Genomic DNA, 23,104 nt, shown 5'->3' with positions numbered 1-23,104 from the left:
GGGTGTCGGGGGAGGGCTGGCTGGATGCATTGCAGCTAGCGAGATCCAGCCAGGGAAGTGTACCCACACTTCTCAAGTCTGTCCTCTTCCTTTCCAGAGCAAGAAGGAGTGAACCCTAACCTGATCACTTCTGACAGTATGAAAAACCCTCACTGGAGACTCCTCCCCATTGGGGAAAGAATCTGTTCATATTTTATCTTTTTGTCGTGAGGCTTGAACTCTGGGCCTGGGTCCTGTCCCTGAGCTTTTTTGCTCAAGGCTAGCACTCCACCACTTTGAGCCAAATCACCACTTCTGGTTTCCTGGTGGTTAATTGGAGAAAAGAGTCTCATGGACTTTCCAATTGAGCCAGCTTTGAACCACCATCCTCAGATCTCAGCCTCCTGAGTAGCTAGGATTACAGGCCTGAGCCCCAGGCACCCAGTTTCTATTTGATCTTAGAAAGATATAAATCTTAAATCACTGCTGATACCATTTCTACCACCGGCAAGCTCTGTGACTTTGGGTGAGCTGGTTAACCTCTCTGAACCCTGATTTCCACAAAATGGTCAAGTTGGGTTGGCTAACTCCCCATGGGGGTTGGGGGATTGGTGAGGCTATCCCATGGGGGAGTTAGTTATCCCTGATCATGTTCTAGGAACTGATGCTATTCTGATTAACTCAAATAAAGACTTTGGGTGGTGGGGGGAAGGGGTGAATAAGAAGAGCCAGTGACTAAAGTAAGAATCAGGAAGGTAAATGATTAAGTTATGAGTGATCGATATATGCAGAAACAGCAGGAGAATCTATTGCACAGGAAGGTCTTTCCCCACCATGGCAAGAGCGCTCAGTTTTCGCTGCTTATCAGGGAGGAAGGTGCACAGATAGAGCTGACCCCCAGGTGTGCAAGCAACACACACACACACACACACACACACACACACACACACACACACACACACACTGAGAGGTTAAAACAGTGAATATTCCACCATAACTGTAGGAGAAAGATGGCAAAAGATCTTTCTGTTCCACTTTTGTTTGATTTTTTTTAGTGTAATAGCCAAAAATAAGACCAATTTGAACAATAACAGAATGTGGAAAGCCCAAGTGCTGCTCTTCTTGGAATTCTGCCCCAGCAGGGCTCTACCACTCAGGCCATCTGTGACTGTCTTCATGGAGATCCTTCCAATTTTTTTCCCCTCACTTCTACATAGGATTTTGCAAAGTTGGGTTCATTCATTAAACATTAATTTATGTGCTGAAAATAGAAATGAGTCACATCAGTAGAGCCATTTGTGAGGTTAGGCAGGTCTAGATCAAAAGCTATATATACAAATGTAGATAAGATGGGCTGGGAGTTTGGCCTAGTGGTTAAAGTGCTTGCCTAGCATGCATGAAGGCCCGGGTTCGATTCCTTGGTACCACATACATAGAAAAAAGCCAGAAGTGGTGCTGAGGCCCAAGTGGTAGAGCTCTAGCCTTGAGAAAGTCCAAGGACAGTGCTCAGGCCCTGAGCTCAAGCCCAGGACTGGCAAGAAAAGAAAATAGTAAACTAACTCCAAAATGGAGAAAATAAACTTGTTTAAACCTTCCAAATAATAATAAAAAAGAAAATACAAAGGTTTTTAAAAAAAATGTAGATAAAATGGGACTCTTGTTCTGGCCAGCACCCTACAACTTGCCTACCCTCCACTGATACCCCACTCTTGCCAATACGCCATGGGAAGTCTTCCAGGTCATTACCTCTACCTTTGCCACCCTGCTTTAATTTTCTCACCAGTGCCTGAGTTTGAACTTGGGCCTTTATTGCTTCCATGGCTTGCTTACTCAGAAGGCACTCTACCACTTGAGCCACATCTCCAGGCTAGTTTTTGGTTGTTTTTTTTTTTTTACTAGTTAACTGGAAATAAAGTTGTGTAGACTTACAAAAATCATCTTTGAAGTGCCTTGTGTGAGGAAGAGTCTGAACTCTACAGAAAATCCTGCACTGTTCTTTCCATCTGCCCCAAGGTGCTGGGGCAGAGAGGCCCATGACTTCATGGATCTCATCAGCATGTGAAGGGATTAGGTGGACAGGAGGTGGGCAGAGGACAGATGCAAGGCCCTGGAGCACAGAGGAGGCAGCTAGTATCTGCAAAGCTGCTGGCAAAGCCCGAGCTGACAAGGTACAAAAGAAGCCAACATACAGGTAGGAGACACAGCGCAAACATCTTAAAACCCTAAGACAGGTGTGAGTAAAGACTGGGAAGGAAGTCCCAGGAAGCTGGTAAAGGAATGAGGGAAGGAATGAAGGTATAAGCTCTGCTGCCTAGGGCCATGGGCAGCTGGAACTTGATTTAACAACTCCTGCCACTTCGTGGTTGAAGCATCTCTCACCTCTGCCCATGCATAACTATTCTCCTCCAAAACCAGGGCCAACATCCTGAAGGGACCAGGGAAAGACTTGATGCAGAGATATTGGGAGCCTTTGAGGGGCAGGACTCATCCCTCAGAAACAGAGGTGCCCAGTCACAGCATGAAGAGTTAGGGGAAAGCCAATGACTGTTCCTGGGACAATATGCAAATTTAAAATGCAGGGACTCATCTATTCACCTAGGGCTGGAGAGAAGCATGAAGAGAAAAAAATACTGGAAAGTGAGGAAGGCTGTGTAGAATGCATTAAGGAATTTGGACTGTATCCTGGAAGTAATTGGGAGCCAAGGGAGGGATTGGAGGGAGGGAGGGAGAGTGGTTATGGTCAGATTGGTGATTTGCACAGAGGGCTCTGGCTGCCTGCTGGAAATGAGATTGAAGCTGAAAAGACCGCTTAGGGAGGAAGCATTGGGAGAATTAAAACCAGAGAGAAGGAAATATCCATCTCTGCCCCCCACCACCTACAGGCCCACCCCTCCCTTCCCAACACACCTCCATCCTCTCACAGTCAGATTCCCACCTCAGCTGACCCTGGGTCCATCAGACAGTGGATTTCTTGCTGAATCCTCCTGGTGACCACTTCAAATAGCCAGACACAGCCTCAGTTTCCCTATCCAGATTCCAGCTCCTGAACAGCAGCAGAACTCTTCACTAGCCCCTGTCCCAAGCATGGTTCCAAGGGCCTGCTCTGATTCTCAGCCCATCCTCATATCCGTCCTTGAAGGAGCTGGCTCCTTCCAGAAATAGACAGAGGCTTGGAATAATTCCTAACTCCCGGCCCTGCCCCAGCACTTGCTGGGCCCATGTTGCCTGCAGCTCGAGGCATGTCGACCTTTACATTTCAGCCCAACATACTTAAGTGTATCCTTTTCTTAAGAGATATTTTTTGACAGAGCAGGCATTTGAACTTGGGGCCTTATACTCACTAATCAAGTGCTATACCACTTGAGTCACACCTCAGCCCTTTCCCTTTTGCTGTTTTCTGAATAGGTTCTTTCTTTCGGCCAGAGCCAACTTGACCGTGACATTCCTCCTGTTCACAATTCCCGCGTAGCTGTAATGACAGGCACTTACCATCCCATCTAACTTTGAGTTGGTGGAGATGGGGAGAGGGTCTCGCAAACATTTTGCCTAGGCTAACCTGGAACCACAATCTTCACCTCCCAAGTAGTAGCCAGGATTACAGGCATAAGCCAGCACACCAGGGTCCTAACATCTGGAAGGAGTGAGAGGTCCCCCTTACACAAATGATGACTCAAAGTTCAGAGGGGAGAAGTGCCCTGCCCAGACAGAGAGGGTCCCTGGTGGGTTTTAGATTCTGACTCAATCTTGGGTACCTCTACTGCCCCCTACTAGAAGTGTGGCGAGAGCTTATGCTTCCCAGAACACAAGATTTTTTCCTCCCCCTTAGATTCTACATGCTGTTTTACCTTGGAAAGTCAGGCTCCCATCTGAACCCCTGTTCACACAGAGTATCCTGTGTGGCCAGCCAGAGTAGAAGGGGAGGTGCTGATCTGATGGCAGCACGAGGAGGTAGCACCTTCCTGCTCTTCCAGCCCCAGCTTTGACAGTCAGATTAAGGCTTCTGTCGTGCCCAGGGCCCCAAGCTCTGCGGAGAGACGTGACCCATGTCATTCACATATGCCCCAGAGCCGCCCCGCCCTGCTCAGGAAGTGCCTTGTCTTGCCTTTTCTTCCTTACCATAAAAGTCTTGCCTTTTATTTTTATTCTTTAATAAGGTTACAGCAGGACCCAGGGAGGTAGATATTAGCCTCAGGCTACATCTGCCCTTCATTTAAAACCACCCTGATTCCCATAAGGCTGGAAAACAAGTCTCCCAACTCCTCTTTATAGTCTTTGTTAGATCCAAGTCCAGAGTTATTCTCGCCAACAGATTGTATCAGCCTGGAGCCCTTTGCCTCCAGAATGGAAACGTCTTGCTTAAAAGGCAAAACTTAACCACCACACACCAGTCACCTCCACTCCTTCCCCACCAGCCTCCAGTTCCCAACATGAACCATTGACAAAAAAGCTCTTTCTTCTCTTCTCAATGCTACCTGCATCCTCCACAACTCCTTATGTCTCAAATGGGCATATAGTTTGGAATTCGAAAATGTGGGACCATTTTGTTTCCAGTGAAAATATACAAAAAAGAGGGTTTATTGTTGCTTTTTATTTACATCTGGTTGAAAGCAATGCAGGTTTATCACTTGCAGGCAAAAAAAATAAAGACCAAGGAAGAGCCCTAGACTCCACAGAAAATGAATGAGCCAGCAATGCCTCCCTCTCCTACACTGCTGGGTCCCGACAGTCTTCTGCTGTCATTAATTTACCAGGCTGGGCTCAGACCCCAAGACTGGGCCCGCCTGCCTGAGAGGCAGAGCTAAAAACAGCTCCAGCCCGGGAGAGGGGCCGCTGAGTATCTAATTGCTCAGTTCTCTCCTTGTCTTCCCTGCCGGCTGGGCTGGGAGGCAGATGGTCTGAAGAGCAAAGACTCACTTTGATCTGGAGAAAGGAAAGCAAGACTGTTTGCAGGTGTGGGAAGCAAATTGTCCAGGCAACCATGGGCAAAGCATCTCCACACACTGCAGGTGCAGGTGCGCCTCCATTTTCATGGGGTGTGGGCACAGAAAAACAGGAGTGTGTGTGGCCATGCAGGAAAGAGACACTTCACGGCTTTTGGAAATGTCTAGAAACAGAATGAGGTGCTGCTGATCTATCCCCACACCTGGGTCAATCGGCGAGTCCTGGTCATACTGTGAGATTTCCTGTTATGAAGAAAAGTTAGCCAGAGGCTAATGGGTTTCCCCAAACTTTGTGTGCATATTTTTATGTGGATGAGGATGGGAGCATGAATGATGTATGTTTGGCTCAAAGTTACCAAGTGGCTTATTCATGTCCACATTCCTTCAGACTACATTTATTATTGATAATAACAGCCACCACTTAGTGGACGTCTGTGGTATCTCAGGTGGTATGCAAAGCACTTTCTGTCTGGTATCTGACTTGGGCCTCACAACGCCCCCTGTAAGTCGACATTAGCATCCACATTTTACTAATATCCATCTCAGAATGAGGCCATGACTCGCCTCAAAGCCCACAGCCTGTAAGAACAAAGGATTCAAAGCCAGACCTGTCTGTCTTCAAAGTCAGACCTGTCTGTCTTTAGTCAAAGCCCTTCACCCACGGGGCTTCCACCCTCCCTGTGTGGCTCTGTATGTCTGGCCTTAGGCGGGATGCTGGAAGCAATGTTTGATGATTTGAACGCTTCTGGATTTATATATGCAAAGTCAAGCTAGAGCTCTGGACTTAATGGGGTACTAAAACTTGGATGGATATGGTGAAATACTTATTAGACAAAGAATTCAGAGCTGGCAGAACTTCCCCAACTGAGCCAAGAGCATGGCTGAATCAGGGTAGACCATCAGCGAGAAGTTCTTCAGCCCCCTTTGCAGTATGGCTTTTGCAGCTCCTCTGATCCTGAAGGGGGAATTCTGTTTTCATACTCTTCAAATCCGAGGAAGTCTCTTGACTCCTCGTGGGCAAGAGAACACAGTAGAAGAGATGGGCCAGTTCTGTGCCTAGGCCTAAAGAGGACAATGCCTACTCCCTTCTCAAGCCCTCCTTTCCTCTTGAAACCTTACCATCATCAGATGAGAACGCAGGGGACCTGTTATAGAATAAGAGGCACATGGTAGGCACTGATGGTTTGCGCGTATAATCCTCACTGCTGGGGAGGCTGAGATCTGAGGATGAAGGTTCAAAACCAGCCAGGGCAGGAAAGTCTGTGAGACTCTTATCTCTAATCAACCAGAATGGGGGAGGGGAATAGTCAGTGTTCCCCCGTGATCCAACGCAAACCACAGCCATCTAGACAACACAAAGTGAAGCCATCTCCTATTAGCCAGCCCCAGACTGAACCAGCAGCAGGTCCCAGTTACAGAATTAAAGCTGGGAGAAACCCAAGACAGCTCAACTCTGCCTTCCCCCACCCCCCAAACCTCAGCCCAGGATCTCTGTGGACAAATCCCCTGGGAAGAAAGATCCCACCTACTCCGTGATGATATCTGCCCCTACGGAGCTTAAAGGGTTGAAAGAATAATCTGGAAACTTCCTCCCTCCGTAGTTTTGTAAAATGTGAAACAGAAGTAGAGATTAACACTGACAGCTGCCCCCCATCACCACCACCACTGCACCTCGGAGTCTTTCTTTTGGAAAATTTTTTTCCACTTGCCTTTGGTCTTCTCAAGGTCTGGAACTCATGCCAGCTCTTGACCTTGAAAAACAGCTTTCTGCTAGTAATGAGGGAGTCGGGGAACTCACCAAGACTGACACTCAGGGTACCCATTGGGTGGAGCAGTTAACAGGGGAGAATGGCTGCTAGGGTGAGACAGGGTAGAAATGCTGTAAGGAAAAGGCATAAAGAGAATGCTCCACTTTAATCGTCGCAGCCAGTCGCCATGGCTAAGACAGGAGTGGTCAGGACTCCTTGAGTCTGTCCTCTGCTCTTACACACATACAAACCCCTCCGCCAAGCACTGTAACCACTCCCTTGGAAATCCTTTCTAATGTGCAACTTCAGCATCATCCCCTCTGAGAAGCCTTTCTCTCTCCCCCAGAACTCATTCTCTACCCTCCCTCTCAACACACGCACCCCATGCCACCTGGGCTAAAGATTTCAGTGTGCTATCTCCATCAGCTTGGATTCTCAGGATTGCCATGTCTTCGACAGGTCCCCAGATTTCCTCATCACTAAATCCTGGGGACTTGTCTTGAAATCTCTGTAGTGTCCTTAAAAAGAAAAGGTTAGGGTAAGAGAAGCAGAAGGAAGGTTCTAGAGGGAGAGAGAAGGGAGGGGAAGGAAGGCAGAGATGGAAGAGATGAATTCAAATGATAGATATTTGTAAAGCAGCCAGGCACCCGTGGCTCACACCTGTAGAAGAGGTAGGAGGCTATCCATCCAGGTCAGCGCAGGCAAACAGTGAAACTTTATCTGAAAAATAGCAAGCAAAAAGGGCTTGGGAGAATGGCTCAAATTGAAGAGTAACTACCTAGCAATGATAAGGCCCTGAAATCAAATCCTAGTCAAGAGGGGGGAAAGAGAAGGGGAGAAGGCAATAGGAAAGGAGGAAGATAGGAAGGAAGAGATAGAGGGGGGGAGGAAAAGAGGGAGGGAATCAAGGAAAAAGGGAGGGAGGGAGGGTGGGTGGAGAGAGAGAGAGAGAGAGAGAGAGAGAGAGAGAGAGAGAGAGAGAGAGAGAGAGAGAGAGAGAGAGAGAGAGAAATGAAGAAAGAAAGAAAAGAAAGAAAGACTTCTGGATGAGAAAGAATCTACATGAGAAACTTCTACATCTGTCACACCTTTTTCAGTATTAAATTGGGAATGCCAATGGGGATTACTCATTACTCGCTTTTGCCCTCCGTCTTTAGCTTCAAGAGGAGATGCCCAAAGGATCCCCTACTCTGACTCCACAGTGCAGGTGGGAGGTTGTGTGTAAGGTGAAAAGTCAATACTCCTGGATGAGACCCCTTTGTCCACAGGCAGCCAAGAGTTGTCAGGACAATGCTAGCTAGTGAGACAGATAGCAGACCACATAGCTGCTTTTGTTACCAGCAAAAGGAACTTTCCACATTCACATGAGGCTCAACCCTAAGATTTTGAAGCCAGAGCCCAAATGTACCATAACTAGGGCTTCCCACAGGCATTCGTGTCCCCTGAAATCCCCAGGATACTGTAAGGAAATAAAGACATCTCTGCCTTTCAGCAGTTTGGAACCTTTCTTAATCCGATGCTGTCTTCCTGTCAAAGTTATACCTTAGGGATTGCCCGAAGCCCAGCTCTTATGGAGAAAATTGGGACAAGAGTTGTATGATGTCAAAATTCTGTTTCTTCATTGGAACTTTCCCTGCTTAGTTTCCTCCTGGCTAGCAACCTTCTCATCACCATAGCAACCCGCATCCCCTAGCAGGGTTCAAGGGCATCGGCAAGAGCCAAGGGAAGAAGGAACACAGACACACATCCTTGACAGTCAGCACTAGTGCTCCCATCTGATGGTGGGGTCTTCTCCCATGCGATGGTGCGGTCTTCTCCCATGCATGGTTGGTACCTTGGGTCACTCTTCTGTGACCCTAAGTCCCCAATCCACAACTTTTTTTAGGTCACTGTGGCATGGACCACTTTTGGACTGCTGCCTAGATAAGTCCGATTTGGAGTAAAACCTCAGTGTCTTCAGAGAGTTTGTACAACTATGTGATTCCTACAGGGACACAGGAGTAAGCAACAGAGTTATGGGCCGGTCACTGTGATAAACTGACCCCATTCCTGCACATGCCCTGAGCTGCCTTGGTAATGGTGGGAGGGGCTACAGCACCTTGCAGTGGACAGAGCATTTCTTGGGTACCCTGGATCAAGTCAGCTACAACAGGCCCCCTGCTGTTCATACTCACATCACGTCCCACCAACTTCCTTCTGAGTTTAACCCACCCCAACCCCAAAATGGGTTCTTTAACTACAAGGTGCAAGATAGAGCCCAATCAGTAGATAAGGCAAATACTACATTGCTAGTTGTCTTAATAAAGCTGGGGAGACTGACAGAGGAGCCCTAGGCTGTGGCTACGCATTACACATTACAATGTTTCTGAGACAAATTAGGTCTGGGTTATTACCATAAGAATTGGTACCTATCATGAGAGGAAAGCAAGTCAGTGACTGATCTGGGAAGTCAGGGAGAGGCAGAAAGATGATGGGGTATGAGATGGTCCAGATGAGGCTCACCCCTGAGTAGAGTCAGGGTAGCTAGAGCTCACTCTGTTTCTCGAATTAGCTTGCCATCACTCCCACTCACCGTGCATCTGTGATGTCCTAGACAGTCAGTCAGGACTCAAGCCAGGCCTCCATCCTCTCCCATCAGACACAGGCCTTAAGGTCCATCAGTTTCCATGATGCTGAGGTCACCAAGGAGGATGACTTCAGAGATTAGGATGGATCCTGAGGAGAGTACTAGATACTAGGGTACTAGGTCACCTGATTCACGTGGTTAATTTTCATGTTTGGTCCAAAGTGACCCGTAAAATGCTGAAGGAGAGATGAATGGATGGGGAGGCTACTAGCTTCATCATCCATCGGTGACTCGGAATCGAACGGATTAAGAGTGGGTGGAAACTGTAAAAGATGAGGCTTAGTTGGAGGAAGCAGACTTGCAGGCATGGCCTCAGAATAAATTTTGTCTCTATCTCCCCTTTTTCTTGGAAACCATATGGTGAGCAGCGTTGCTTTACCACATGCTCTCCCACCATGATACTCTGCCATCATGTAAGCCCAGAGTCCCCATGAGATCAAATATAAACCTCTCATTCCTTTAAGTTGTTTTCCTTGGGCATTTTAGCAAAGTAACACAATGCCTAAGAAGAGACTCATTATCCAGTACCCACTTCCATCCTCGATGCTCAGCAAAAATTAGAGGCAGGGCTCTAGTCACACTACTGAGAAACTTCAGTGAGTGGAGACAACAAGTGGCTTAAGAATTCCATATCTTCTTCAAAAGGAAGTCTGCCTCTTCCGCTCAGAATGAATGCGGGAATCAGGCCCCAAGAAACAGAAGAGGGATTGAAGAAGAGATTCACCAGCAATGGCATGCAAGAGATAAGTGAGCTCTTGATACTCATTGGTAAAGAACTGCCCATCAGAGAGCACTTTGTGTTAGCTTCTCCCCAAGTCCTCATCCCTGTCCCCAGACAGTTCTGACTCTCCAAGAGCATCAGCTTTCATGGGAAAAATCCCACAAGAGGGAGAAAGTATGACAGCACGGCTGTTGTACCTCTATCTGTGTTTTCCAAAAACATAGGGTAAATGAGCCAGGACAAAAATAGATGGCAGCTGAGATCTGGGGGTGGAGCTGCCTCCCTGCAATGTGAAGACAGCACTGCTAGTTACTCTTCCAGAACACGCCCAGAGGCAGAGGAGTCCAACCGTGGTACATGCAATGTGGGAGAGGTTATGTCCTTTGCCACCCAAGCAACCTGTCCCCACATGAAACTGACATTACAAAAGCATGCTTTCTAAAATTCACCAATGCAGAATGGAGTCTTCATTTCCTCCATGAGCTAGTGAGGTGGATTTCACAAGCCTTTCTGATACTTGGTCTAGAAGCCTATTGTTTCCTACTTAGAAAAATCACTCCCAAACAGGAGTCTTGACATGTATCACCAGGAGCAGGAGCAGGTGCAGCCTCAGTATTGGGCAAGATGGACTTGAAGTAAACAGACATGCTCTCACTCATGATTTGAGTGAAACAATGGAGCCATCCACCCACCCACCCATGCCTAGATCTGCTTTGCCCCAGGTTATGGGTTTGTCTGGGACTGGAATGACGATCAAGACACCCAGTCCAGGCTCATACGGAGGCAAAAGGGGACTTCAGATTATTGGATAGATATTGATGCCATTGTCTAGACTAAGTGTCTAAATAAGAAACTCCTTTGGGGAGATTGTTACCATGGGCACACTCAGTTTTAAGGTATCAAAGTATATTGATCAATGAGTCTTTGGGTTTTAGAGTTCATAGCAGAGTACAAAGAATGGGGCCAAAGCAATCTAAGCAGATAGTGGAATCACTCTGGAATGGACTAGTGCCCCCAAGAAAACAAACCTGAAAATACCAGGACACAGGTAAGGAAAAAAAATATATATATATATACATATATATATATATTATCTGAAGACCCAGGAAGATACTACAGAGTGTTCTGAAAAAAAGAAGAAGAAGAAAAAGAAGAGTCATCTGAATCCACTGGTACCAAGACAAAGATCTACAGGAGATCTTGATGAAGAAAATGTCAGTGTCTGGTTGAGGGCAAAAGCCAAGTTGTAGCAGAGTGAGGTTGTAATAGGTGAAGCCAAGAGCACACTGCAAAGGGGAGAAGAGGCAACAGGTGGAAGTGGAGGAAAGTGAGGTCAACCAATGTTTCATTTTCTTAGGATGGAGGGGCTGAGCATGGTTCAAATCTATTGGAAGGAAGGGGTAAATTGAGAAGAAAGAAAGGTCATAAAAGCAAATGGTTGTGAAGCCCCAGAGGAAAGAACATAAGGACAGGTAGAAGGGTGTGAGGCACTTCATGTGGCTATGACAGAATACCTGAGAAAATAGCTTAAGGGAGAAAGGACTTATATTGGCTCACAGTTTCAGGTCACGTGGATACTTGACTCGCTTGTTATCTGGGCCTGTGCATGGGACATCATGGAAAGGATTTGTTCACTGTCTGATAGACAGAGAGCACAGGAAGGGGTGGAGACAAGCTATACTCTTCCAGAACACGCTCCAGGCCTTGGCGCCTCATTCTTACCACTTCCCAACCATATCATCAAAGTATATATCTGTCAAAGGATTAGTTCAGTGAGTCCTCAGGACTCCCATGGCTTCTGAGGCTGTGAGGCATTCCAATGTAAGGAAGCAGATGGAACAGACGAGGAAATGGAGATCCAAGACGTCCAGTAGCCTTTCCACTTTCACAAAGCTATCCCTCACATCCAGATCCCAGTAAGTCAGGACCAATAAGGAGAATCCAGGGACCTTATATCTCCCTTTAGATGCTTCTTTCTGAATCTTCTTTTCCAAGTTAGCTCTTCTTAGGAGAGAAAGAAAGTCAAGGCCAGCTCCACTATCACACTCTGACTCTGAGGAATTAGTAAAGCATTTCCCATTTCCTTACCACAGGTCCAGAGTCTACAGGGCCTTCCCCTTCAAAGGATAAAGCAATTCATAAACAGGAGACTTGCAAGAGAGAACAATGACTCTCAGGAGCCCTGCTAATTAAAAAGCCTGTATTACATTACTTCCTCAAGGACTCATCTTCTAATTTTTAGGATTATACTACATTGATTAATTTATACAAGTTTTTAATCCCTCTGTGCTTAATGAAGTCCAGGAACAAGGGAACGGGAGCATAATTGAGCTTCGTATTATTTTATTAAAGAGAATAATGGCCCAGCATGACATGCAGAAGTTTGTGTGTTGGAGAGGGAGCACTCAGGCCATTAACTGATTGCTTTACGAAGGCTAGCAGGATATTCCCTAAGGGCAGACACACACACAGAGGAGTACGTTCATCTTTCTAAGCTGTGCTCTGCTGTGGTGGCCTATGGAGAAAAGCAAACCCACTATGACATAGTCACCTTCCCATACCCAGAATTTCTCTCCAACATTCCTACTCTCACTCGAGGACTACCCTCATCTGCTCTTCCCTCCCCCCCCCCCAGGATTCATACTTACCTTAATTCCCACACATTCTCATCTTTTGTCAGTAAAATTCATCCGTCTGTCATTGACAGACCCTGCCGCTCCGCCTCATCCTTTCACAATGAGTAGGGGTTAGGTTAAAGGCCTGGCTGAAGTCAGTCTGTGCCTCAGCCTTGGGACCATTTGTCCCTGAGAGGTTTTCAGGGATTATTTGGTATGACACAAAGACGGAAACATTTTGTGATTAACAACATAGCTGAGGAAGAGGGCCAATGGACTGAGAAAAAATGCATTTCCAAACTCTACTTCCTTGTCACCCAGGGTTGTGCAAAAAGCCTGGCCTGAGGCAGATAGCTGTTTTGGGTCTCCTCCCAGGCTCAGCTTCCATTCTGTGGTAGTCTCTGAGTTCTTTCTCTACCAGGGTCTCCATTTCCCCAGCTGGGGGCTCAGGCCAGGAATCTAACCCTGGTTCTGGAGCCCTCTCCAATGGGAACATTAGAGAATGCCAGAACTCCCACAAATCCTTAGGCTCTGGTATGTACATACATGCGCGACCCCCACCCACCATGTTTTCCCTCAACTGGTGGAAGACAGAGCTGGAACCGCATTGTGAAGCCTACTAAGCCATCTCCAGCTTCTTTTTGGATCTGGAAAGTTCCAGGACAAACCAGGGCTACCTCAGCTCTGGTTTCTAAGGAAACAGGGCCCTGAATCTGAGTTGCATGTGATGCTTGCTTCCTCCATCAACTCATCTCCACCAGGAAGAGTGAGATTGGGCCTTGTCCTTATAACAAAACTGCATGGATGAGGTAGCTTTAAATAAATTCTTCCAGTCACTGTTCTGAAAGCTAGAGGCCTGATTGCAGAGGCCAGTAGATTCAGTTTCTGCTGCTGGCACTCTTCCTGAATTATAGTTAGTCAGCCACCTTTTCTCCATTCCCTCACATGGCCAGAGGGAGAAAGGAGACAGAAACAGACAGAAAGATACACACACACACACACACACACACACACACACACACACACACACACACCCCTCTACTCTTCTTACAAATAATTCCATCATCAACACTCCCAACCCACGATCTCATCTCAACCTAGTTAAGTCCCACAGTCCTGATTTCCAAATATATCATAAGAGGATAGGACAAAAACTTAAATATCCAGGGATCATTTAGGTACATTAAAGGTGCAGGCACTCATTAGATTATCAGAAATCATGCAAGCCATGTGCACACCCATTCACACTGCCAATTATCCACCCCAAAGCCTGTGGACATCCTGTTTATACATGTTTGCTCTATAATCAAAGGCATAAGGCATGATGTACTGAGATAGAGGAAGATAGAATCCCATACTCAATGTGACATGGTGATAGAGCACTGCCACCTACAAGGTGACCTTGAACATGTTCCTTAAACCTCTCACAACTTGGATCCCCATCCATTAACTAGAAACAATACAGGGAGAGTGGTTGAGGGAACTGAAGGAGCTGAAAATGCTGCTACCTACTGAAATTGTTAGACTTATTAAGGCTCCTGGCTTGACACTTTTATAATCACTAATTCTTTTTTTAATAATTTTTATTGTGATTAATAGAAGGATTACATTATATTCACCAGATAGAAGGTGCATAACTTCATAAACATTGATACCCTTTCTCATGACATGGTCCCCATTTCCCTCCCACCCTCCCCCCGCTTATCTTGATTTCCCCCCTTCCCTATCCAATTTCAAATAACCAATTAAGCACATACAAAATATATCAGATAACAAGGTGAAAAATTGTAACAATACGAGATAACCAAGGGATGGGAAAAGAGATGAGCGATAACATAGTACATTAAGGACAACAGTCACTCATTATATGGCTTTTGTTTCCTTATCCTGGAGGTCCTTACATTTAGTGTCATACTGTTTGGCCTAATGTGTAGATTTTGTTCTATTGTAAAAGAGATCACTAATTCTTTACCCCCATGAACAGAACAGATCTCTGATTGTCAGACAGTGATTTCTGCCTAGTGCTTTTAGGTCATTTCTAAATTTTTTTCACAATGAACATGTTTACTATCTTTACTCAGTGAAAAGTGAGTGGAAGAAATTGAAATAAGGTGAGGGAAAATAAGTTTCCCTTCACTAAAAGTCCCTAGTCTTGCCTGATCTCAGAATGAGAATTAATGTTGTGTTCAGCCCTTCAGCATCTCAGTTTCAAGGACATGTAGGCAGATATCTCATGTGCTGGGCCCTGGGGAAGGAGAAGCACTGAATGAAGAGACACCTGCTCTCAGTGGTTATAACATCTAGCAATTTCCCAGGCTCCTCTGCAGCAAAATCACAAGGAATTCCTTTTTTAAATGGGCAGAAGGAAGAGAGGACTGGGGCAGAAGGGATGTAGATTACTTACACACACACACACACACACACACACACACACACACACACATCTCATATAATATATACATATGCATACGACACCAGCATTCTTCTGTGCAGCAGCAATGAAGAAAAGAGTTTATTCTAAAGCCTTGTCAATAGGCTGGGTGTGTTATTTTTAAGTTTCCCAAGAAACTAAGCTCCTAATTAGTACCCTCGTCAAAGCCTGCACCACACAACTGGAGGCAGCCCAGGTTCTCGAGCACGCCCATCGTCACATTCCAAATGTGCAGTGGAAGTGTGGCAGAATCACAACTATCCATCTCTGCAAAGAAATGGTTAGAAAACATCTTCCTTGCTTTTTCCTTCGACTTGTCTCCTTGTCACCTCTTTTGGTTTGTTTCTTATTTGGTACTAGAGTTTCAACTCCAGGCTCCCTGCTACTTGCTAAGTAGGTGAGTCACATTCTCAGCCCGGGACATTGTTCTTCCTCTGTAGATCACATGACAGAGATGTCTCACTGTGCCCACCCATTGGTTGAGACAGAGCCTTGGGAACTTTTATACCCTGGCTGGCCCTCAACTGTGATCTCTTGCTCTCTAGATCTCAAGTAGCCACCTCCCAAATATCTAATGATTACAAGGCATGAGCCACAGCACCAGCTTAGGTAGACTTGTGGCCCTTAGTCCTACCTAAGTGACTTAGATGAAGTTCTACCCTTCTGGTCTTGTTTATCTTTGAGAGAAAGGTAGGTACCTAGATCAAGTGGAATTGATTAGCTCTAGGAATGATGTGACTACCACACAATCTTGAAATTCATTCTTTTCCTATCTTCATAACACACACACACACACACACACACACACACACACACACACACACCATGACGGTTGATAATTGCCCTGATGATGACTGGAAAGAACCCTAAAAAGAGCAATATTTTTAAAGTGCCAGAGTTCCAAAAAAAAATCTCTGCCCACTCCCAGAAAAGACATGACTGCCTTCTCTTTGTCAGCCTCATCTTCCCCTCTTCTTTTACCTTATATCTATGACTCTCCAATCCCTAAAGTTGAGAAGGGGGTTTGAGAATTTGTCTCTCATTTCTCTTGTTAGTCAAGAAGAAAGCGCTCACCACTCAACTGGTGCTCATTCTAATTATTGGCTCCAAAATTCTGACAGAGAAAAAGGATCCAGTTTGTGGTCAAAGCTAGTAACAGAACCATGATGATTGAGGGAAACGAGTGCCGTAGCTTTTTGTGGCTGACATTTCTACATGGAACCAACCATGACCAGTTTTTATTTCAGTTCTTTCCTGGGCAAATAACTAGCCTCATCATTTATATGGAACTAAAGTAGTATCCTCAAACAGCTCTGTACCCTGTTTTGTGACCAAATAGCCTATCTATGATAGCCATAGCTAAGCTGTATATGCTCATGTTATAAACAACATACTGGGCCTAATACTTGTCCAAATTCTCATACACCATCACAGCAACCTTATGCAGAAAGGGTAATTGTTAAAAATAGTTACCAGATTTCTCAGGTCTGTTCAAGTAAATTCAAAATCCTGTTTATTACACCCCAAGATATGACTCCTATGCTGGATTTGGTGTTTATAATTCACATTTTACTACTGGCACAAGTTTGCCTCAAACCATGTCAGATGATTTTTACATGTTTTTTTTTTTAAACTGTATGCAAATAGCATTGTCTTCAGGTTGCCATAACAAAGAACCACAGACTAAGTGGCCTTAGTGACTGGTATGAAATACGCATTCATTTCTCATCATTCTGCAAGTTCAAAGTCTAAATTCAAGGTATTAACATGTCCAAGGTTGCATAAAGTTCCTCTTAGGGACTATGGATTATTGAGGTCTCTTTGCATCATATGCAAGAGTGAGTGAATAAGTATTCCTTTCTCATATAAGGGCACTTATCCCATGTAAGAGGGATCTTCTGTCATCATCTCAGCTTATCCCAATTACCTTCCCCTAAGGTGTCGCCTGGGTACCTTCTATGATGGTACCACATACCATCATATAATTGGCTGCAGTTCAGCATACAAATTCCTTTTTTTGCCTCCGCTTCATATTGATGAGTGTTATGGTTTTAGTATGAAATGTGTTCCAAAGTTTCATGTGTTGAACAGTTGGTCCCCAGCTGGTGATGTTATTTTGGGAGGCAATGGAAACTTTGAGAGATGGCCCAGCTGGAGGACATAAGGGATGGTGGATGGGGGATGGTATGCCTTTGAAGGTTATACTAGGTCTCTGCCCCTCGTGTTCTCCTGATCTCTCTGCTTTCTGCCCAGCATGAGGTAAACATTCTTTCTCCTGCCATGAGGTTTTGCCCAAGCACATGGGGTCAAGAAACTATGGGCTCAAAACCAGAATCAATCCTTCCTCTCATGTTGGTCATATATTTTGGTTACCACAACTGTAAAAGGGATAAGTGACCAATCAACATCATTCATCTTGGCATGCATCACTCTAGTGGATTCATTTCATTGTTCCTCCATCTAGCTGGCCACCTTTTTTTGTAAATAAAGTTAGTGGAACACTTCCGTGTTCATTAATTTACGGCTTATAGCTACTTTTCAATGACAGTGGTAGCACTGTGTAGCTTTGCAGAGACTTGTGTGACGCGGATGTCTAAAATATTTATCATCTGGCCTCTTGTAGAACAAGTTTGCTAATCTCTATGGTGGAATATTCTATTGCAACTGTGACCCCACAAATGTCTTCATTCTCCTGTTGATGGACTATAGGAATACTTCAGTTTGATGCTGTGACAAACTGTGGGCATACCTGTGAGAATTGACGTAAGAGTTTTCCTAAGGTTTCCATTTAAGAACGGTTATGTGTATTCAATTTCTCTAGGAATTCAATATTTTTCTCTCCTTAATTGGTTTTCCTCATTAACAGCAAAGTAAGATAACTATTAATTATTTTCTGTTGTACTAAATTTTCAACCATCTTTGGTACTGTAGCTTTTCTTTTTCTGTTAGTCTACTGGGTATAAAATAAAATCTTCTAGTTTTCATTTGCATTTTCCCTAGTCAGTTGAGAGGGTGAAAAAGAGTACTTTTTCTCACTAGCCACTGTGTTTTTTCATAGTGTGGCTTTCATATCTTTGTCTACTTCTAAGTTTCTTTTTTCAGTTTATTGGTGTTTCCTTTTCAGTAAAATCCTCTGAAGGCAGATTGTGAAAATAAATATTAATTCATAAAATAGTTATCAGTTGTTCTACAGTTTGTACATTTGTCTCCTATGGAATCATTTTTTCCTATAAATGGGATTTCAGGGCACAAATATAAATGGGTTGAAAGATCAAGTACTTTTCAAAATCTTTATATCCGTAAGGTAATTTCTCAAAAATGTTGTGGGCCCAGTTCCTTTCTAATAGTAGGTACTTTCAAACTTTTAATTTTTGTTAATTGAATGGCTGGGCATGGTATCTCATTAGGGCTTAATTTGCATTTCCCAGATCACTGATTATGTTAAACACTCCTTTGTGTGTTTGGCCTTCTACATAGTATTTATATGCAAAATGTTGATTCATGTCTTTTACTCATTTTAATGTGGTTGTAATTTTCTTTTTGATTTATAAGAGCTAGTTTATATTCTTGTTACTAATCCTCTTTAAGCTAATGGCTTGTTGCTAATGTGTATAATATAATTGATTTTTTCTTATTGTCCCCTGGTTTATAACTTGCCCTTTCACTTTCTTTAAGATATTTGTTGAAGAATAAAAGTTCTCAATTTTAATAGAGTCAAATTGCAAAGACCTTTTATTTTAAAAAAAAAAATCAATGTTCCTTTTACCTTGTTAAGAAATCTTTCCCTACACTTAGGAATACTCAAGATAAACTTTTATTTATGGAAGGTGAAAGACTGTACAAAAACACTCACATAAAAGCAAATGTCCTGGATGTAAGCAAGCACCCTCACTGAGAAAGTGGATAACCATTCCATGTATGGTACATGCATACATGGAATATCATAAAATGGCCAAACAATGTAACTACAGTGAGACAAAATAATGTGGAAGACTCTTAACAAGATCATAGAAAGTGAATAAAATAAACCTCAGAGGATTAAAACCATCTTCATATTCTTGTTATAAAGTTAAAAATAACTAAATTGAAAACATATTCTTCTAGGAAAACTTAAGTAGAATGGAGTAATATAAAAAGGAAGCAAACAGAATAATGAGCACATGAGTCGTTGTGATAGTGTCCTTGTGTTGCTGAGGCAAAGGGGTAGGGTCTGGGATGGCCAAAGATTGTCTTAAAGCCCTTGCTTTTGTTTTACGTGGTGGGCTTGCAAGTGTGTTTGTGAATTGTTAACAACAGCTAACTATAACATAAGCACTAACAAGCCAGGAAAAATGTTTAAAGTCATTTTAATGCTTGATTAAGAACTATGATTAATCCAATTGTGTTTCCCTAAAGTTTATTTTTATGTGGAAGGGTGTTTTCTATACTGAGATAATGCACATAATCTTCCAATAAATAGCACAACATTTTGGTTTTTTATTCCCAGATATTCCTCCACTTTGAATTTTTGTGGGTTTGACTGGAAGGGGTGTGTGTGTGTGTATGTGTGTGTGTGTGTGTGTGTGTGTGTGTGTGTGTGTGTGTGTGTGTGTGTGTGTGTATGGCTTCTTTATTCTGTACTATTTATGTATTTTTCTATCCTCACCAAATTTGAACTCAGGGCCTCATGCCTGCTAGGCAGGTGCTCTGTTACTGAGCATGTCTTCCAGTCCTTTTGAGTGCTGATTATTTTTGAGATGGGATCTCACTGACTGCCAATGAGCATGCCTGGACTCTGATTCACCTATTTTAGACTTCCTGTCATAACAGGAATGGCAAACAAGTGGCATAACATCCATTGAATTCGAGTTCTGTTGAGATGATGTCTGGTGAATTTCTTCATCAGTGTTAGCCTTGAACTACAACCCTCCAGTTCTACAACAAGTCTTTGTGTCTGATAATGAATTCTCACCTCATTCTGTGACAAAGGGCCCTGGCTATGAAGGGCCCTTGATTATTCTATAGCCAAATTAGAAAAAGGATATGAAGTTCTACAAACACTTTGATAAGATTTTTATTGAAGTTTTACTGACTTATAAAACTAACTTTAGAAGAACCAACATGTTTTTAATACTTAATTTACTAAACATGGTATAGCTCTCTGTTCGGGGGGCTTTCTGTAGGTATTTGTGTGTTCTGTCATAGAAATCTAGCAGGCATTTATTCATTTATAAGCATTGTACTTTCTGTGGCTGCTGTAGATAATATTTTGATGGGTTTGTTGCTGATATACAGAATGCCATGAATCTTTTATGTTGACCCTATATCCTAAAAGCTTGAAAAACTCTTATTTGTTACAATTATTGACTTCAGAAGCTCTTGAGTTTTCTATGTAACTCATCATAATTATCGATGAAGTTAACAACTTTGTTTTTCTAATTCTTGTATTTCCTGTTTTATATTCTTATGTCATTATTCGGGCTGAGATCCCTTCATCCCAGTATCATATTGAAAGGGGAAGGAAAGAACTGGTATTCTCTGTCTTCCTAATTTTGAAAGAAATCTCTGTCTGGTCATTAAATACGAGGGGGTTTATAAGTTATGACATATTGTACTGTGTCAGATTAAAGAAGTTGCCCAGAGGAGGTAACGTGCCACTGTGTCCAAATGTGACAAATTCACATCTGTTCCCCCATGGTAATTAGTCCTGAAAAAGTTCAGTGTGGACAATTAATTTTTTAGGTTCCCTCTAACAGAAGTCCAGGAAAGAAATTAGCCATTGAATGTGACATAAATAAAAAAAAAAAACCTTGGTAGTTTCTTTCAGCCTGGAGATTCTACCTAGCTGGGAAATCTTTAGCCACAAGTACCAAAATAGCTCCCTGTTCTTTCCCTGTACAAATGCATGAGGAGAAACACTTCAGAGATGGTCCCAATATGGTCTAATTTGCGATAAGAAAAGCAAGAAAAGCCACACGAAATAGAGTAATTATCTTATCAAAAACCAGCTCTATTGGCAATCTGAGAATGAAACTGACGACAACCTGGGTTGTCACATGCTCTATTTTGTCACTTACATCCCCAATATAAATGCAAAAATGTGAGAACCAAGGGCAAGATTGAATGGCAATGGATCCATTCTGACTCTGGGCATGAGCCACTTATTGAAGACATAAATTATAGTGCTGTCACCATCACCCGTCCTATTTGCAAATAAATGTTGTCATCTAATTGTACAAGACTTGGGGAGATTGTTTAACAAATTTCTCTAAGGAGGGCTCAACAGAAGCTTAGATTCCCAAACATTCAGATTCTATCTATCTACTTGGGTTTTAAGTCTCTCTTTCCATGTGGCTTTTTGTTTTGCATGACAAGCATTGTTCTCCTCATCTTCTCAGTCTTTCCTGGAGATAAAGCTACAGAGGTCTGGTGTGTTTTCTTGATTGATTTCATAAAGAACCATTAAGAATGAGAAAGGGGAAGAGAGGCAGGCTCTGAAAAGCAGTAGGGAAGAGAGGCACTTCTTGTTGCAAGATGGATTGCCAAGCATGTGCAGAGATAGAGGACTCACAGCACAAACGCTTTTCTTTCCTTTTTGCTCATGATGGGGGGAGGGATGGAGGGAGCAAACAAAAAAGAGACAAGAACAGAGGCCTGCGGGCTGCTCAGTTCTGAGCCTGAGGATGTCCCCTTTGCCACAGATTTGTAGAATGGAATGACAAAGGAGGGAGAGTACTGGAGTCATTTATGTGCTCTGCCAGAGGTCAATGGCTGATTTTCATCCCTCTACTTCTCACCTTCCACCTATGGGGACAAAATAGGGTTTGGACAATTCAAGAAAGTGCACAAGCAAAATGCAGTAGAATCGGCAGGCAGAAAGCTAATCATGTAACTAAAATGGAAAGGGTAAAACATATGATAACATTTATTAAGCACATACTGTATGCTCATCACTGGATTTGCCCTGGATCACATGAGAATAATAGCATTTAAATCTCTAAGAATAAACCACTGTGCTCTTATGCTCATGGTTTAGTTCACCTGCCTGATGGAAATTTGTTGAAAAGTGAGAGAAGCTACATGAAAAGTAAGGTGTCCAAACCATCTGCCTTAGCCACTGTGTTCGGCCAACTTGAGAGTTCCACCTTCCTGTAGGTGGACCCTGCAATGTTGGCTCAGGATCCATGGATGTGTCCTCTCCAGGCCTGACCAGCCTGTCCTCATGATCTCATGCAATCCAAAATTGCAGCCTATGCTGGAACCCTCTGCTGCTGCACCCCAATAACTAGCCCTGACTCTCAAAAATATAAAGCATGACACATAGCTTCTCAAACTAAGAGTCCTCAGAGGCAGGAAGATAGAAAAGATAGTTTCTGCAGTTATTCTTCCTTGCTCTAGACAAACATCGCATTTGGCCATCTTCTCCATTGTCTTTCTACCTCTGCAGCCTCAGACTTGGGAATCAGATTACATCAAACTCTTTGCCAAAAGGCAGTAATTCTAATTCTCCTACATTATTACTACATTATCCTGTCTCTGATGATATATTTTCATAGTAATCGCTGCATACAATGTCTGGTGATAAAGGGCTGGTTTTCATGCTGAGAATCTAGGTCTAGAGAGAGGAGAGGTAGTAGGAGGATTTTTTTGGCAAAGGGTGGGGAGGGAGGTAGAAAGATTGATTTGGCTGCCCCCTTGTCTCTTAAATCAAAGGAGCTCAAAATCAGAGCCTGGGAAATTCAGGCCAAGAGTCAATGACACCAAAAGAAAAGATAATCTCTCTTTACTGGGGGAGGAAAAAAAAAACTCTCACAAAGGAAGTCCGAGCTGCTTATCTTGCAATTCTGGCAGAGTCACAGACCACCAACTCAGATACTTCAAAAGACCCCTGGCTCAGCTGCCTGGCTCCCCAACTCCAGGGCTCCTACAGAGAAAGTATCATAATACAGTGCCTCATTTTCTCCTGCACTTTTGAAGTCAAAGTGTGGTCTGGTTAATTAGATGTTAGTGGGGGCTCTGGAATCCAAACTCAATAAATTTCATTTCTGAAAGACAAAGAGGTCAA

At 43.7% G+C, this 23,104-nt stretch overlaps 1 long non-coding RNA gene across 1 annotated transcript; it reads right to left on the bottom strand.

The window, feature by feature from the left end:
• Positions 1-1,103: 1,103 nt before the first annotated feature.
• LOC150047038 (uncharacterized) lies at positions 1,104-8,295 on the bottom strand. Its single transcript, XR_016539489.1, has 4 exons — positions 8,210-8,295; positions 7,328-7,387; positions 3,825-4,003; positions 1,104-1,240 (listed from the first exon to the last, which is right to left on the bottom strand). It is a non-coding gene; the product is annotated as an uncharacterized LOC150047038 (long non-coding RNA).
• Positions 8,296-23,104: the final 14,809 nt, after the last annotated feature.

This window comes from Megascapheus bottae, chromosome 24, assembly GCF_031878675.1.
Source record: "Megascapheus bottae isolate mThoBot1 chromosome 24, mThoBot2.hap1, whole genome shotgun sequence".
Taxonomy (NCBI): Eukaryota; Metazoa; Chordata; class Mammalia; order Rodentia; family Geomyidae; genus Megascapheus; species Megascapheus bottae.
This window is presented reverse-complemented; position numbering and strand designations above follow the sequence as displayed.